This window comes from Camellia sinensis, chromosome 2, assembly GCF_055761805.1.
Source record: "Camellia sinensis isolate YWXY chromosome 2, ASM5576180v1, whole genome shotgun sequence".
NCBI lineage: Eukaryota > Viridiplantae > Streptophyta > Magnoliopsida > Ericales > Theaceae > Camellia > Camellia sinensis.
Genome location: NC_138962.1, coordinates 57,854,115 through 57,870,992, shown reverse-complemented (window position 1 = coordinate 57,870,992; position 16,878 = coordinate 57,854,115). Strand labels below are relative to the sequence as shown.

Below are 16,878 nucleotides of genomic sequence, written 5' to 3'. Positions count from 1 at the left end.
ATTTTAAATTTTTTTTGGTTCATCTCGTCAAGTAGAATTTAGATGGCTAAAATTTTTTCAAATTTTTTTTTTATAAAAATGTTCACCAAAAATAAAAATAAAAATAAACTAACCAAAAAAAAAAAAAAAAAGTAACAGAAAAGCAAACTCCAAACACTTCTTAGTACTCTTGGCATATATATGATGCTTGCAAACAAAATTCTCAGACCTAATGCTAGTTTGGTCCACCATATAGTTGTCAAGTTTTCATTTCTCATTGAATTTAGATGCCATTTCAACAACCTTTGGATTTAGATTATGGTGTTTGAATGATATGTGTGTCAACCATTTCTTTCTATGATACTACATATACAAAATCCATACTTCTAGTTCTGGGTTATAAGTAGAATTCCTTGCTCTTGAATGATACTAGATATACAAAATTAAATTATAAGAAAATAGTTAAAATGCATCAGTAGGGTAAGACCTACCTCTAATAAAAATAATAAGTATTTCTAGAGAATTTTGTCCTGTACATTCTTGATATGTGATTTAACTATGCAACAATTCTAGGAACATCTAAATTTTTACTCGTTAACTATGTGAATATGTTTGGCTTAGGTTGAGGCCTTTGGTGGCAACATGTATAGTAGTTTAATCATCCTAGCTAGTGCACATTGGGTTCAATTTTTAGATTAAAGTTAGTAAACTTTTTGAACGATTAAGTTTTTAAACAAGTAAGAAATTCATTCATCCTCATTACATATCGGTTGTGTTTGTTTGGAGGGATTAATGCATAAGATTGGATTATGTATCTTGCTCATGTTTATATATTAAAGTGGACCTCTAGATTGACAAAACACTATTGAGTCTCATAAGAGGGGCAGGTTGCAAAATGGGACGAGTAAGGAGGTTTAGATTAGGGGTTAAAGCACAAAAATATCCTCAAACTGTGGTCATTATATTACACCATATAGTCCACTAATAGTATTTTCAAACAAACATGAAGATAAGATTTTATCAATCTTCCTTCTAATCCAAAGACATTTCAAATTTGACATAGAATACATAATCGTAAGGGACTTATAATCCCAAGACTATTACTTCTAATAATTCAAATCGACGAAATGACAATGATCATTTTTCACAAACTAGTTTTAAATGATAACCCAGAATTATCCAACTTTTCTTCCATGATCTTTTTTAAATGTTGGACCATCTCAGGTGTCAAATGATTGACCCAATCACCTACTTCACCTCTCCTAAAAAACGTCTTATTCTTAAATTGTAGAAGTGAACCAGATTTGTTCACCTCCAACACTATCAAATTATTAAAGCTACACAACTTGGTTATCTCTTTTATCACACCTTTTCTTTCTTCTTCCAAAGAGAATGGAACACGCATAAACTCGGCTACCCTTTTTATTTGAAGGGTAATATCTTTTTTTAGGTCCTTGTACATCAAAAACAACACCTCGTGAGGCCTTTCCAAGCTCTCCTTCCAGTACCCCAATGCATGATCCCAGAAGGGCCCAAAACCGATGACACCTCTACAAAACATGTCGAAAGCATCATCACATGATAAAGGCCCTCGGCTCTCGGCTCTAGCCTTATTCACAAAGTGCCAAGTGGAGGTGAAGGCATCATAGGGATTGCGACAGAGATAGACAACACGACAACCAGAGTTCTTAATTGAGTCGGGCAATGAATGATAGGGGATATGGGTGGAAAAAATATTAGGCATAGGGGATTGAAAGTTGGAGACAATGGGAAGGTAATGAATATGACAACCTTCTTTATTGGAATTGAGCTTGAGAAAAGGGACGAGCTTGTGAGGGTTGGAAGTGAGAAAGGGGTGTCGAGAAAGCTTGCTAGGGTAGTCATGGTGGCTGGCGATGGTGAAGGCCAAGGCCTTCAACAAGGTGGTGCCTGATTTGGGCATGGTGACGAGTATAAGGTCTATGTCTTGAGCTTTGAAGTGTTGTTGGACTGACATTACTCCTCGAATAAGATCGTTCGGGCACCAAAAACCTTCGTAAAGATGATAAAGATCTTTAAAACCTAGCCATCCCTTTACTTTGGGAAGTGGTGCAATAAGTAGATCGTCATCATGACAATCGTTGTCTAGCTCATGCTTAGTTTCTTTCTGATGAGTGAATTGTTTTCATTTCTTTGAGTGTCTTCCATGGTAGGTGGCAGAGAGGTATGTTAGTTTGATAGTTACTCCACAAATTCTTGATCTTTATAAAATAATGTGGACCCTATAAAGATGTATATCAAATTATACATTTTCATAATGAAAGTTATGAGTGGTGAAATTATGGTATGCATATTTAAAATTATAAAAAGTTTACATTTTGCAATAGAAATTATATATATATATATATATATATATATATTTTATAGGGCTAAGTAAGAAATTGAAAAAATCGCAACGGTTTGATTCAAACCAAAGTACACTGTTTGGTTTGATTTTATCAATTATGGTTTGGTCTTGATTCTTAAAATAGGTAAATTGTATTTTACGGTTTGATCTGTAGTTTTATAATTATGATTCTAATTTGGAACTAGCCATATTGTTTATATATATATATATATATATATACATATATGCTTTGTATTTATGATTTGTTATTTATCAATTATGGGTCATTACACACACCAAATGTAAACACTAAACTATACCAAATTTTTTTAGAATAATGGCAAGTCCAAGTATCAATCCACATGGATAATTGTGAAATTAGATTAATTTAATCGCTAAATTCCTAAATTAATTTTGATTAAAAAGATTAAGAGATTTTATGCCTAAATAGGAATTAAATGAAATTGAGAAATTAAATTGACAATTAAACGTAGGGTTTGAGAGATTGATTTTTGGGAAAAATCCTAGGGCAAAGAATTCACTACTAACTATATAAACGAGATTAAACATCAGCCAATAATTGCAATTCGGTTTGAAATACCCAATATTTCACAACTACAAGTTTGAAATTTTGATCAAGAGGGTTGTTGCATTCAACGTACAGGCATGAATCATCCCAAGTAGCATGAGGCGTTTGCTCTAAACTATGTTAGCAACACGGCCCGTCTCTCGTAGCGTGACTTGTCTCGTACATTGAATACAAACACAAAGAAAACTAATGTATGGAAAGCATTAAGCAATCACAGAGAGTAAAATACTTGAAGAGATGAAAATAACAATTATTATAAACTTCTAAAACATCCATACATGTGTTCAAACCGTTTCGCAATTAAAGCCTCAGAAAAATCCATTTTACATGGCTAGGGTTTCATCAAAACCCTAGAAAAGAAGAGCCTAGCCACTCATGGAGGAGTGGGAAGAGGTGGAAGAGATGGAAGCCCCCATGGAAGTTGTCCTTGAAGCTTGAGGGAAAATCATCTTCTCTAAACCCTAGCCTCCCTTTCCTTCAGAATAAATTTTGAACCCTAATCCAGCCTCTTTCTTGCCTTTTTATACCTTTGTTGCCTTTCAAACAGGTTCAAAACATCGAGCCCGTGTTCCGAGGTACGACCGTATGTGCGGAAAAAGTCAATGCACGTGCGGGAAGCTCTTTTCTCTCCAAATTCTGTATTTTTGCCCATTTTATGCTCCGACTATATACAACCTAGTTGACATTAAACAGACATAAAATATATAGTTTGACAAGCAAGTAAAGTTAAGAGATTCTAATTAACAGCCTCAATGTTGCACAATTCGGCCTTAATCACATCCCCCAACTTATAACTTACTAGTCCTCAAGCAAGCAATAAAAATAAAATAAAATAAAATTAAATTAAACAAAATCTAGCTATTTCATCTTTCGTAGGAAAATGGTTGCATTTAGCATATGCAACAAGCCTTTAAACCACAAAGTTACCCCAAGTGGACAAGTAAAGTCTCGTGAGGGTTTCTAGAAATGATACCCACAAACATTAACATATTCACATCTAGCCAGCAACAATCAATCACACTACACCACTCAATAATTAACTTATGTGCTAATACAGTGCAATATTAAGACATGATGAGTCATTGACGGCACAGTAGACAAGCATGAAGGAAACTACTGAGCAAAGACTACAATTCAGTTAATACAAAAGTAAAGTCCCATGTACTTGTGAATGCTAGTAAACACATCATCAGTACCCTTGGTGTAAAGTGCAATCCCCATACTAGTTAACTGTCTACTATAATAGCCCAGTGTAACTCATAATAACACCCAGCATATACAGAAAAACTAAACTATTGCAACGAAGATTATCAAAATTTTTGTTTTGTTTTGTTTTGCTTTTTTTTTTTCTGGAAAGACTGTGCAATGTCCTGATCCATTAAGTTTCTAATCAACCCATCTAACAAGCATCGGGCCAATGACTCCCAAACCAAAAGGTTTTAGGGCACTAGGTGTAAAGACACCCTTACAGGCTTAATAACTCAAGTTGAAAAGGCTACAAGTCCAAACAAGTCATTCTCCTTACTTTTCCTTAACTGTGGAATGTTTAGGTCCCTTAAGCTTTCTAATTAGCCCATATAGCAAGTATTGGGCCAGTGACTCCTAAGCCAGATGGTTTTAGGGCAATAGGTGTAGAGATACCCCTACGGGCTTAATAACTCGAGTTAAAGAGGCTACGAACCCAAACAAGTCAAGTTTTTTTTTTTTAAAAGAATTTTGGCTACTCATTTATTCTTTTCTGCAACCCTAGCAATTATCAATGATGAACACCAGGGATTAGAATATAGAGGTCACTACTATGAAAGTGTGTTCATATAAATCAAGGCATACTCATGACAAGTGTACTAATACCACAGACACAAACAACTCTCTAGTGCAAACATCACATGCAAGTATTTACCCAATAAACCCTTTTTCATACAAGTCTACTATGCTCCCCAATTAACATATGCAAATATCATCACCCTACTAGCACAAGTCAACATCAAGTGAAGTAATGCAATTAAGTGAAGCAGGTATAAGCATGAATTATGAGCTAAATAGAAATGCACGAAAGAAAATACCCTCATCCCCCAACTTGAATATGACATTCTCCTCAATGGAAGCAAAAGCCAAGTAAATACAAATAAGAGAATATTACCAAAGATTGTAGGTGCACATCCAGGTAAGCAAATAGTAACACACACACACTTTACTCTTTATTTGTTTTTTTTTTCAATTATTATTATTTTTTGAAAGAAGAAATAACTAAAAGGAAAAATAGAAATAAAAGAGACAAAACAAAATATATGCCAGTATTACTGAGAATCCGATGGTAGTGGTGGTGGGAATTGCTGGGCAAACAAGGCATGCATCAAAGATCGCGTCTCAAATGCTTCATCTTGAACCCGGGTGCCTAGCTGGTCAAAAATATGATGGCTCGACTCTCGATATGTATAAAAGTTAGTTTGCAGTGATGTAACTAAGTGCTGAATGTCGAGCTGGCAGGCATTGAGCTGGTCGAAAGTCGCATGAGAATAGTCTTGATACGCTTGAAAATCCGTGTGCAACTCCATGAGAATCTGGTGGTGATCACAAAGAGTACCATGGACCTAATCCACAGAGTGCTGAAGCTGTAAGTACTCTTCGTGAGTCATGTATAGTGGGTCCCCTTGGGGAGGCACAGGGGAGGCAGGATGAGGTAGTTAGTCATAGACGGGGTCCTGGGCCTCGTCAACCAGGGCACTAACTTGCTGCAGGATACGAGATATGCTATGCTATCATTCCTGTTGCCCGAAAGTTGGATAAGCTCTGTGAATCTCCTCAGTCGAATCAATGAGGAGACTGTTCAGCTCGAAGACAAGTGTGAGCAAGTTGGCAAATGATAGGGGCCAAGTCAGGTTCTGCATAGGTTGAGGCCGAACTGCCTCTTGTAGAATTTTGCACATATGCATCCAGTTGATGTGTGCAAGCGAGACCTGATAGCCACGCTGATAACCATGTAAGACCTGAACAAACTCCAAGCGGCGCTCAGCTTTATGTCCAAGTGGAAGGGCATTCTTATGTAAAACGGAATCAATAAATAGTAAGCGGCCAGGCAGCTTGCTCCGACGCAAGCACATGTAACTTGCGTCACTGTGGGCACCCGGGAAGTACTCTTGGGTGAGGCTATGTATGGGTTGTCGGCCCTCAACTTCCGGGAAAGGCTGGTGTTTTGTCTTGGAAAAGAACCCTAACACGTCGGCAATCATGGATTCTGTGATACTGACAAGATGGCCATCAATAGTGGATATAGACACCCCATTTTTGACCGTCCTTACTACTTGGACATCATCGTTTGCACACCCAATAATGAGTATATGTGCTTGGTAAGTTTTCAGGGTTTTTAGTGGAATGCCACAGTTTTGAGCCTTCAAACCCTACACACCTGTTGCTTTATGTTTGGACCAAAACCTTGGATTTTGAAGCCTGCAACCTCTTGTGGCCTGCCAACCACTATTATAGGCTGCTGACCATTGCCTTTGGTTGCCGGCCACTGATGTGGCCTGTCGGCCACCAATGCTTTTTTGCTAATATTTTCTTGCCAGCTGTTGGCATTTAACGCCCTCAAAATAATAACATTAAACCCATCAAATAAGACATGCATTGATATGTACAAAAACCACATTCTTCTATTCATCAGAGTTTCATTACAAAAAGTATTACATGTTAACAACAAAAGCAAATGCCCTATGGGCTTACAACTTTCCAAGTTAACACTTGGTTACAACAAAAGAGTACTAACTCATACACGTTAAGCCCTTGGCTTGAATTTACATGTAATACATCAAAAGTAAAACGACAAAAGTATGTCCGCCTCAAGCCTCCCAAACTATTTCCTTGGAGGTGGCATGCTACCTGTACCTGAAAATGATATTCCCATATAGGGTGAGCCACAGCCCAATAGAAATACACTAAACCAACCATGAACAATGACTAAAAGATTAGCAATTGATAGATGGCCAACACTGATACATTCACATAAATCACATATTTATGTCATACAACTTATGAGTCCAAGTTACTTTTCATTTTTCCTTTTCACCAGATAAGCATGTTAGCTCTATCATCTTTTCAACAGATATGTATAAAACTATATCCCCCATTCACAGATAAGCATATAAGCTATATCCACATTCTCAACAGATATGTATAACAACAATATCCCACATTTACAGATAAGCATATAAGCTGTATCCACACTTCACAAAGATAAGCATATAAGCTCTATCTTCACTTCTCTAGACAAGCATATGAGCTGTATCTACGGAGTTCATCCCCTATCTTCTCCCAACACTATCCGGTTTAGAGGTACATCCCCCATCTTCCCCTAAACCGCGGAGTACATCCCCCATCTCCTCATCTACACATAACGTATACAAACACATTGGTTCTATATACAATCACTCAATACATACAGTTAATGTATTCTATCAACCGTCAAATTCCATGACACATTCCGTTGATTAGTTTCCGTTTGCCTAATCATCATGCATTGTCTACAACAATCACGACTATCCTCCACCGATAGCCCAAAGCAGTTATTTCTAAACAGAAAATAAATGCACAAATGGATATTCAATCAACATTTCATTTCCTCATTCCTCACAATTAATTATCCCAATTAATCAAACAATGTAATTAGGTCATTAACCATAATTGACATTTCAACCCTTAGGTCCCATTTTCATCAATGATTCAACATTTATTTCATTTCTCTATGCCAAACATGCATCTAGGTTTATTATGAATAAAACCCCAACTTTTGTAAAATAACACAAAAGCCCCAAACTTTCACCAAATTACCAAACCAACCCCAACATCTCAAAATACTAAAATTTAAAGACAAAATCCATAGAGAGGAGTAGGATATCCCTACCTCGAAGTTTGAGCCAAAAAGGAGATGAAGACTCGAAGATCAACGTGCTCCAAACCCACACTTTTTCAGATTAAATCGAAGCTCTCAACGCCCTCTATCTTTTTAACAAAGGCCCAAGGCTAAATTCACACTCTAGGGAGATCAATTCTTAGAGAGAATGTAAGTTTAGAGAGAGAGAGTCTCAGATCTAGGGTTTGAAAGAAAAAGAAAGTGAAAAAGTGATGTTCAAAAACGCTACTGTCTGCTAATATAAAACACGCTCGCTCGAGCGAAGCCTTTATCGCTCGAGCGACCAGACACAGAAAACTCTCGCTCGAGCCAAGAAGTTCTCGCTCGAGCCAAAAACTCAGAAGTGCGCTCGAGCGAAAGAATGCTCGCTCGAGCCAACAACTCAAACCCTCAGGTCTGCAACCAGCACGCTCGAGCGACAGACTTCTCGCTCGAGCGAAGAGCAAACCAGACCGCTCGAGCGAAGAAAGCTTGCTCGAGCCAAGAAATGCAACTCTCAGGTCCAGAACCAGACGCAAGCGCTCGCTCGAGCGAAGTCACTCTAGCTCGACCCACTAGACACGAACTCAACTCTCGCTCGAGCGACCAACTCCCCGCTCGAGCGAAGGTCCAAAAATCTGGGCTGCAGCACTAGGCTCCCAAACACAACCAACCTGTAACAAACCTGCCCAACACATCCTATAACTCAATATACAAAGTAAAGAGGATGCAAACAAGATAATAAACAATTACCAACATCCACGGACACATGTCCGGATCACTGTACAACAAGGGTAAACGCGGGATCGCTATATGGCATAGATGCATGCACCTTCTTACACGAGTATGTATTGATATTTCTGAGGGAGTTCCATGGTTTTCTATAAATAGAAGGCTTACCCTTCCATTTTCAAGGTTGAAATTTTTAGAGAAAAAATTCTCTCTCTCTCTCTCTCTCTCTTGAAATTTCTTAGCTTTTTGCAAGCTTTTGCCTATATACTCTTAACCAAACCTCTCCACCTTTGAGCTGAGGTACCTTTGAGCCTATTTTAAGCTCTTGAGGGTGTGTTTGCCTTGTTTTGTTGCTTAGAATTGGTTCTTCTCTTCAAGAGGTATAAAGTTTTGCTTCTCTACTTGCTTTATTTACTCTTTTTTTTACTGTTTTCCCACTGTTTTTGGGTTGTATAAACTCTGTATTTTTGGGCTAAAACTTGTGGTTTAAGGCCAATAAGGGTTAAAGGGTGGTTCACCCTTCTTTACACCTTGCTTTCAAGGCCTTTGCCCTTGTGTTTCCCATCCCTTCACTCTCTCTTTTTTGAGCTTTTAAACATTAATTTTCAGAGTTATTTCAGTGGCTACGATGATGTTTTGAAGTCCAAAATTGGAGGGGTTAACCTCCCCTCCTTGTGCCTTGCCTACTAGCCTAGCATGCTCCAAGTTTTAGCTTATTATTCTAGCTATTTTTGCCTTAATTCTAGCATGTTTTATGACTTATTTATCACTATTTTAGGATGATTTTTAGTTTCTTCTTGCATTTGAGCCTTGTATTGCATGCTTATAGTGCAAATGTCCTCATAGGTTTGGTGGTTTAGGCCTTAGCTACCATTCTATTTGAGTAGATAGTATTTATTTCATGCTTTCCTTACTTGTGATCACTCTCAATCACCTCTGCAACCTCCCACCTTTCTTGGCTTTTGCTTTGCTTTGAGAGTTGTTTCAAACCTATTGTCCTTTTAAGCTTGAGATTGAGGTTATCATGCTTAATGGTTTAATCCCTTTTAGGGGTTCATTATCAACGGCATGACATCTCTCTCATGCCTTAAACTAACTCTTGGTTTGACACTTCTCTCCTTTAGAGGACTTAACTCACTTTTGGACTCAACTGATTAAAGAATTGAAAGGTAACTAAAATTGAGTAATAAAATTGGTGATTAAAAATGATGCAAGATAATCATTTGGTTTGGGTTCAATCGGACGTTAATTGAACCCTTGAGTCTTGAGTCATTTCATACTCATTAGTGATGAAAACGGTTCAAGATTGTCAATTACTTCCCTTGAACACTCATGATAGGAAGGTAGTTTTGAGAGTCTTGTTTTGTTGTATTCATTGAGCTTGCACACTTTGTTCACAAGCCATTATGCAATGAAATTGCATTCGTTGATGGTTTGTGCTCAAATTTTGCCACTCCTTTGAGCTGCTTAATGATAAGGAAGGGTGAGTTGTACAAACAACCCTGGAAGATACTCTGCTCTTGCTCTGTTTTCTCTCTGTTGCAACAGGAAGAACCAGGTAGCAGTGGCAAGCAAGCCACCTCCAGTGGATGGTAGGCCATCACTTCTAGCCTACCGGCCACTTGTAAAAAAAACCAACAGTGTACTTTTGAAGCAGAACATAGTTAGTTCTGAGGTGGAAATCAGTGTAAGTGTTCTACTGTGCAACAGAGGCATTTGGCAGCAGAAACAGTGGCTTTTTCGGGTAGAAATCCACGCATGCATGAACATTCCTCACTTCCCAAGGCGGAGTAATTAGAATAGCTAGTTTAGTACTTGTTTCTTGTTTAACTAGTTAATTTGTAATTAATTAGTTCGTTTTGGTTTGTAATTAATTAATTAGTTAGTTAATTTGTTGTAATTAGTTAAGTAGCTTATCTAATTTATTCATTTGGGTTTGTAATAGTTAGTTAATTAGCCTCACTTTAGCTAGTTAGTTAGTTTATATTTCCCTAACTGTTTGCTCTTTGCAGGTTCTAGCTGGCATATACTTGGTTTTTGTATGATTATTTGTTCGGTATGAAATTATTATTTTCAGTTGGAATATACTTGGTTTGTATGGAATTTGACATTAAAAGTTATTCTATTTTTTTTTTGGATGGTTGTAAGTGAATAGGTGTTGTGGAATAGGTGATAATATATATGTATTGTTTTGTTTGTATACCTATCGCAGGTTACGTGGGATACATACAGGTTGTGGATAAATTAATTAAAAAAAAACCCATAAAACGATGTTTTTGGCGACTAAACAATTGATAGCAAAAAATGGAGTTAAATATTTTAAGTGACTAAATAGTTAGTAGCTAAAAAAAGAATTAAATGGAAACAAATCTTTTGGCGACTAAATATTTAGTAGTCAAAAAAAATTTTAAAAAAAGGAAAACACTTTTGTGACTAAATATTTAGTAGCCAAAAAAAAAAAATGATATAATAGGCAACTAAAGCATTAGTAGCTAAACATAAAAATTAGACTTTAAGCTACTAAACTATTTAGTACCTAAACAACAAATTGGACTTTAGGCGACTAAACATTTAGTAGCCAAAAGAAGTAAGATGAACAAAAAAAGAAAATTTGTAACTAAAACTTTCGTCGCCTTATACAATTTAAGTTTTGACGACAAAAATTTTAGTAGCTGAAAATGTGATATTAAATTTAATTTTAAACTTTTGGCAACTAAAAATTAGTCGCCAATTTAGCCTTTCAGCGACTAAAGATTTTGTTTGTCGCCAATACCTTTCCTTTTGTCAACTAAAAAAATTAGTAGGCAATTTAGGATTTTTGGCGACTAAATTTTTTTAGTCTCCAATATCTTCCCCGACAATCATCCCGCGACAAAGCCAACGACCAAAAAATTTAGTCAAGCAAAAGTTTCGGCGACTAAAATCTAATTTTTGACGACTAAAAATTTAGTCGCCAAAAGTGCAATTTGTTGTATTGTGTATATAAACCAAAACACACTCATTTTTGTCTCTCGCATGAACCAGAGAGGCGATTTCCGGCGAAGGGAGGTGATTTCTGGTTCTGTCTGTCTATCTCTTTCTCTCTCTCACACTCACGAACCAGAGCTTTCTTCTCTCTCTCTTCGTTCTCTCTTCACCACCACCATCGCATTGTAAACCCTAGCTTTGCGATTGAACTTCCGTATCTACGATCTCAATTGAGGGGCGAAACCCTAACCATCGCGATCTAAAACCCTAGAGTCACAATCGACGGTGTGACGATTGACGATGACGATCAATCGTCCGTCGTCGTCCCCAATCCCCCATCGCCGCTGTGCCTTCGACGGTGATGATTAACGATGAACCCTCGGGTTTTTAGTGCTTTTTTAATAATAAAAAAAAAATTAATAATAATAATAATAATAATAATAATAATAATAATAATAATAATAATAATAATAATAATTAAGCATTTTAAGCCATTAATGAAATAAATAAATTTTATATTAATTGATACTAATTAATAATTTTAGTAGTAATTGATACTAATTAAGCCATTAATTGATAATAAATTAAACAATAAAATGAAAAAATAGTGGAAAAAATATTACGTAGATTGTATATTTTTGTAATGAATTAATAAATTAAAAAAATTAACAATTTTTATATTATCAATAGAAGAGTGTAATTTACCCATTTTATTTTATTTTATTTTTTTATACTTATTTTGTTGGTTCATCTTTAAATAATTAATATGTGAGAAGAGACGAACAAAAAATAAAATAAAATAAAATGAAAAAAAGAATAACAAAAAGTCAAGATAAATTCAATTTATAACTAACAAGGGTAAAAAGATATTTACACAGCCAAAAGTTACTTCACAGCTTATTTAACAAACACTATTCAGCAACTTAAATCTATAATCAACTACACCAAACAGAGTAATAACTTCTTATTAAAGTCATAATCTATAATCTGTTAAGTTATAATATATAATATGTTTTAACAGTTATACCAAACGGACCTAAATACCTAATGAGCCAAATTCGAGTTTCTCAAATATCTAATGAGCTGAGTTTCTCAAATCTTTCATGCGCATGGTGTAAGTCCTCACTATATCAGAATTGCACCAAAAAAATTCATTTCTAGTACAATAATTTTTTTACTGTCTTACTAATTTGATATTTCCCAAAAAAAAGAAGGGAAAGTCTGCTAATCTAATTTTTTAAGTGAGTCATTATGTGATGAGGATTAATTTGTGTAATACAAAATTTATGTGGATTCCATGTAAAATGTGGTGGTTCAATAATATTAGTTCAAAAAATAACAGTAGCTTGCTTATTGAGAGTTACTCTCCATGTGCCACGTGTCAAGTGCTTGGTATGAGTCATGTCCATGACCTACTCTACTCAACGAAAAGTGTCTAGAACCACCCACGTGGCACGCTATGCTTTAGAGTTAGGTAAAGACGAACAAAATGGAATAAAAATATCATCATCGATCCATTAAACTAACCGTTTAGTGTTTTGAAGAGATGGTTAAAAATTAATTTTTTTTGATATTTTTAAAATATTATTTAGAAAATTAAAAAAATTTATTTTTTGACTTAATATCAAAATACTTGCACCTATTTTAAAAAATAATTACTTTTACTCATGTGACTCATTTAAACACTATAGAAGGTAAAATTATAATTTCACAAGTAACTTTCCAATTAGTTTGATGGCAAAAAATTCATTTTGACTTTTTTGGCCCAAGCTGCAAAAGTAACTTTTTTTTCTTTTGTTCCCAAAACATGCCATAATTGGAATTGGTTCACTCTGGTTAGAATTAATTTTGGATAAATTACACTTACACCTTTTGATATTTAGATTTAATACATATTACTCTTGATATTTAGAAAATTATAATAATCCCCCTATCATTGTAATTATTTAGACAGAATAAAGTCATTGAACTCATCCACTCTCTCTTTTCTTGTTTTTCTTTACTTCCTCTGTTTTTTTTTTTTTTTTTTTTTTTGTTCTTCTTTTGCTTTACTTTTTTTTTTTCTAATATAATTTTTTCTATTTTTCTATTAGGAGTTGTTGCCTTTTATATAAGTAGGAGAGTTTGTAAAATAATACTATTAACCCCATGGCTTCGTTTGGGAAGTGGGTTGGATTTTTGGCTTTTTTGGCTATTTTAGCCTGGGCTAAAAAGCTTAGTTTGGGAAGGGCTTTTTGATTTTTTGGTTTTTTGTGTGAGAGAAGAGTGTAATGATTATGGGTTTCATGTGATGTTTTAATTTTTGTGGCTAAAATAGCCTATTTTGTCTTTTGTGGCTAAAATAGCCAAAAAAAAAAGCCTCAAATCCATCTTCCCAAACGAAGTCATAAAAATATAATTTCCAGAACATCAAGTAGTGGGATGTAATTGAACCAAATCTCAAAAAGTGTCAGTGTAATTTACCCATTAATTTATCATAATTGGTTTTAAATTTTTGGATCTAGAACCAAATTAATTATGCACTACAATCAATGCAATCTAACCCAAGTCAAACTAATTTGGGTTAATTGAAATCACGGTTTTACTACTTTAAAAAGGTTAAATTACAAATAAACCTCATGAGTTTTTTTTTAAATACAAATTTTCCTATATAATTTTGAAAATTACATTTCACCCCTTAGATTTCTAATTTAATAATAAATGACTCTTTTTTATTAATAAATTATCAAGTCAATTAATAGTTTTTAATGATGTTAGAAATATATTTCAATTAATAATTCATATAATTTTATTATTATATAAGAGAGCAGTTATGATTTTATTTTTTTTAGTTAATTTTATTAAATAGATCTTTTTTGAAAATGGGCTATTTTGTAATTTTTCAAATCATAAAAAGCAATCTGTATTTTAAACAAGTCTCAGGGGATGTATTTGTAATTGATCATATTTTAAAAAAAGTGAATCAATTAATAATAAATAATTAAAATAAATAAATTTTTTATAGCGATCCCGGTTTTACCCTTGTTGTACAGTGATCCGGACATGTGTCCGTGGATGATAGTAATTGATTATTGTCTTGTTTACATCTATTACTACTTTGTATATTGAGTTATAGGATGTGTTGGGCAGGTTTGTTACAGGTTGGTTGTGTTTGGGAGCCTAGTGCTGCTGCCCAGATTTTTGGACCTTCGCTCGAGCGAGGAGTTGGTCACTCAAGCGAGAGTTGAGTTCATGTCTGGTGGATCGAGCCAGAGTGGCTTCGCTCGAGCGAGCGATTGCGCCTGGTTCTGGACCTGAGAGTTGCATTTCTTGGCTCGAGCGAGCTTTCTTCGCTCGAGCGGTCTGGTTTGTTCTTCGCTCGAGCGAGAAGTCTGTCGCTCGAGCGTGCTTCTGGTTGCAGACCTGAGGGTTTGAGTTGTTGGCTCGAGCGAGCATTCTCGCTCAAGCGCACTTTTGAGTTTTCGGCTCGAGCGAGAACTTCTTGGCTCGAGCGAGAGTTTTCTGTGTCTGGTCGCTCGAGCGACAAAGTCTTCGCTCGAGCGAGCGTGTTTTATATCAGCGGACAGTAGCGTTTTTGAACATCAGTTTTTCACTTTCTTTTTCTTTCAAACCCTAGATTCGAGACTCTCTCTCTCTAAACTTACACTCTCTCTAAGATTTGATCTCCCTAGAGTGTGAATCTAGCCTAGGGTCTTTGTTAAAAAGATAGAGGGCGTTGAGAGCTTCGATTTAATCTGAAAAGTTTGGATTTGGAGCACGTTGATTTTCGAGTCTTCATCTCCTTTTTGGCTCAAACTTCGAGGTAGGGATATCCTACTCCTCTCTATGGGTTTTGTCTTTAAATTTTAGTATTTTGAGATGTTGGGGTTGGTTTGGTAATTTTGTGAAAGTTCGGGGCTTTTGTGTAATTTTACAAAAGTTGGGGTTTTATTTATAATAAACCTAGATGCATGTTCAGCATAGAGAAATGGAATAAATGTTGAATCATTGATGAAAATGGGACCTAAGGGTTGAAATGTTAATTATGGAAAATGACCTAATTACATTGTTTGATTAATTGGGATAATTAATTGCGAGAAATGAGAACATGAAATGGAAATGTTGAGATTGGGAATATATGGGGTTAAAGGGTGTAGTTGAACTATTTATCACTCACCGTAATGAAATGTTGATTGAATATCCATTTGTGCATTTATTTTCTGTTTAGAAATAACTGCTTTGGGCTATCGGTGGAGGATAGTCGTGATTGTTGTAGAAAATGCATGATGATTAGGCAAACGAAAACTAATCAATGGAATGTGTCATGGAATTTGACGATTGATAGAATACATTAACTGTATGTATTGAGGGATGGTATATAGAACCAATGTGTTTGTATACGTTATGTGTAGAGGAGGAGATGGGGGATGTACTCCGCGATTTAGGGGAAGATGGGGGGTGTACCTCTAAACCGGATAGTATTGGGAGAAGATAGGGGATGAACTCCGTAGATACAGCTCATATGCTTGTCTAGAGAAGTGAAGATAGAGCTTATATGCTTATCTTGGTGAAGTGTGGATATAGCTTATATGCTTATCTGTGAATGTGGGATATAGTTTTTATACTTATCTGTTGAAATGATGATAGAGCTAATATGCTTATCTATTGAAAAAGGAAAGATGAAAGGTAACTTGGACTCATAAGTCGTATGGCATAAATATGTGATTTATGTGGATGTATTAGTGTTGGCCATCTATCAATTGCTAATCTTTTAGTCATTGTTCATGGTTGGTTTAGTGTATTTCTACTGGGCTGTGGCTCACCCTATATGGGAATATCATTTTCAGGTACAGGTAGCATGCCACCTCCAAGGACATAGCTTGGGAGGCTAGAGGCGGACATACTTTTGTCGTTTTATTTTTAATGTATTACATGTAAATTCAAGCCAAGGGCTTAATGTGTAAATGAGTTAGTACTCTTTTGTTGTAACCAAGTGTTAACTTGGAAAGCTGTAAGCCCATAGGGCATTTGCTTTTGTTGTTAACATGTAATACTTTTTGTAATGAAACTCTGATAAATGGAAGAATGTGGAACTTTTACATATCAATGCATATCTTTATTGATGGGTTTATTGTCGTTAATGTAAGCTTTTGAGAACTGGAAGGAGTTGGCCGACAAGACGAGGGAGGTTGCTGGTTTGCAGAAGTCCCTTAAGAAAACTGAGGCCAAGATGAAAACTTTATCCGATCAGGTTGCGTCGACTGCTAAAACTAAGGACGAGGCCGAGGAAAAGGCGGATGCCGCTGAGGCCATTAACAAGGTGCTTGAGGCCCAAAAGAAAGAGGTCGAAAAAAAATGGCCGAGGCCCAAAAAGAACTGTAG

At 35.7% G+C, this 16,878-nt stretch overlaps 1 pseudogene across 1 annotated transcript; it reads right to left on the bottom strand.

Annotated features, from left to right (window-relative positions):
• Positions 1-923: 923 nt before the first annotated feature.
• On the bottom strand, positions 924-6,034 carry LOC114257053 (cytosolic sulfotransferase 15 pseudogene; annotated as a pseudogene). The gene is made up of 2 exons (XR_014357108.1): positions 5,891-6,034; positions 924-2,125 (listed from the first exon to the last, which is right to left on the bottom strand). The product of XR_014357108.1 is annotated as a cytosolic sulfotransferase 15 pseudogene (transcript).
• Between the last annotated feature and the right edge of the window lie 10,844 nt (positions 6,035-16,878).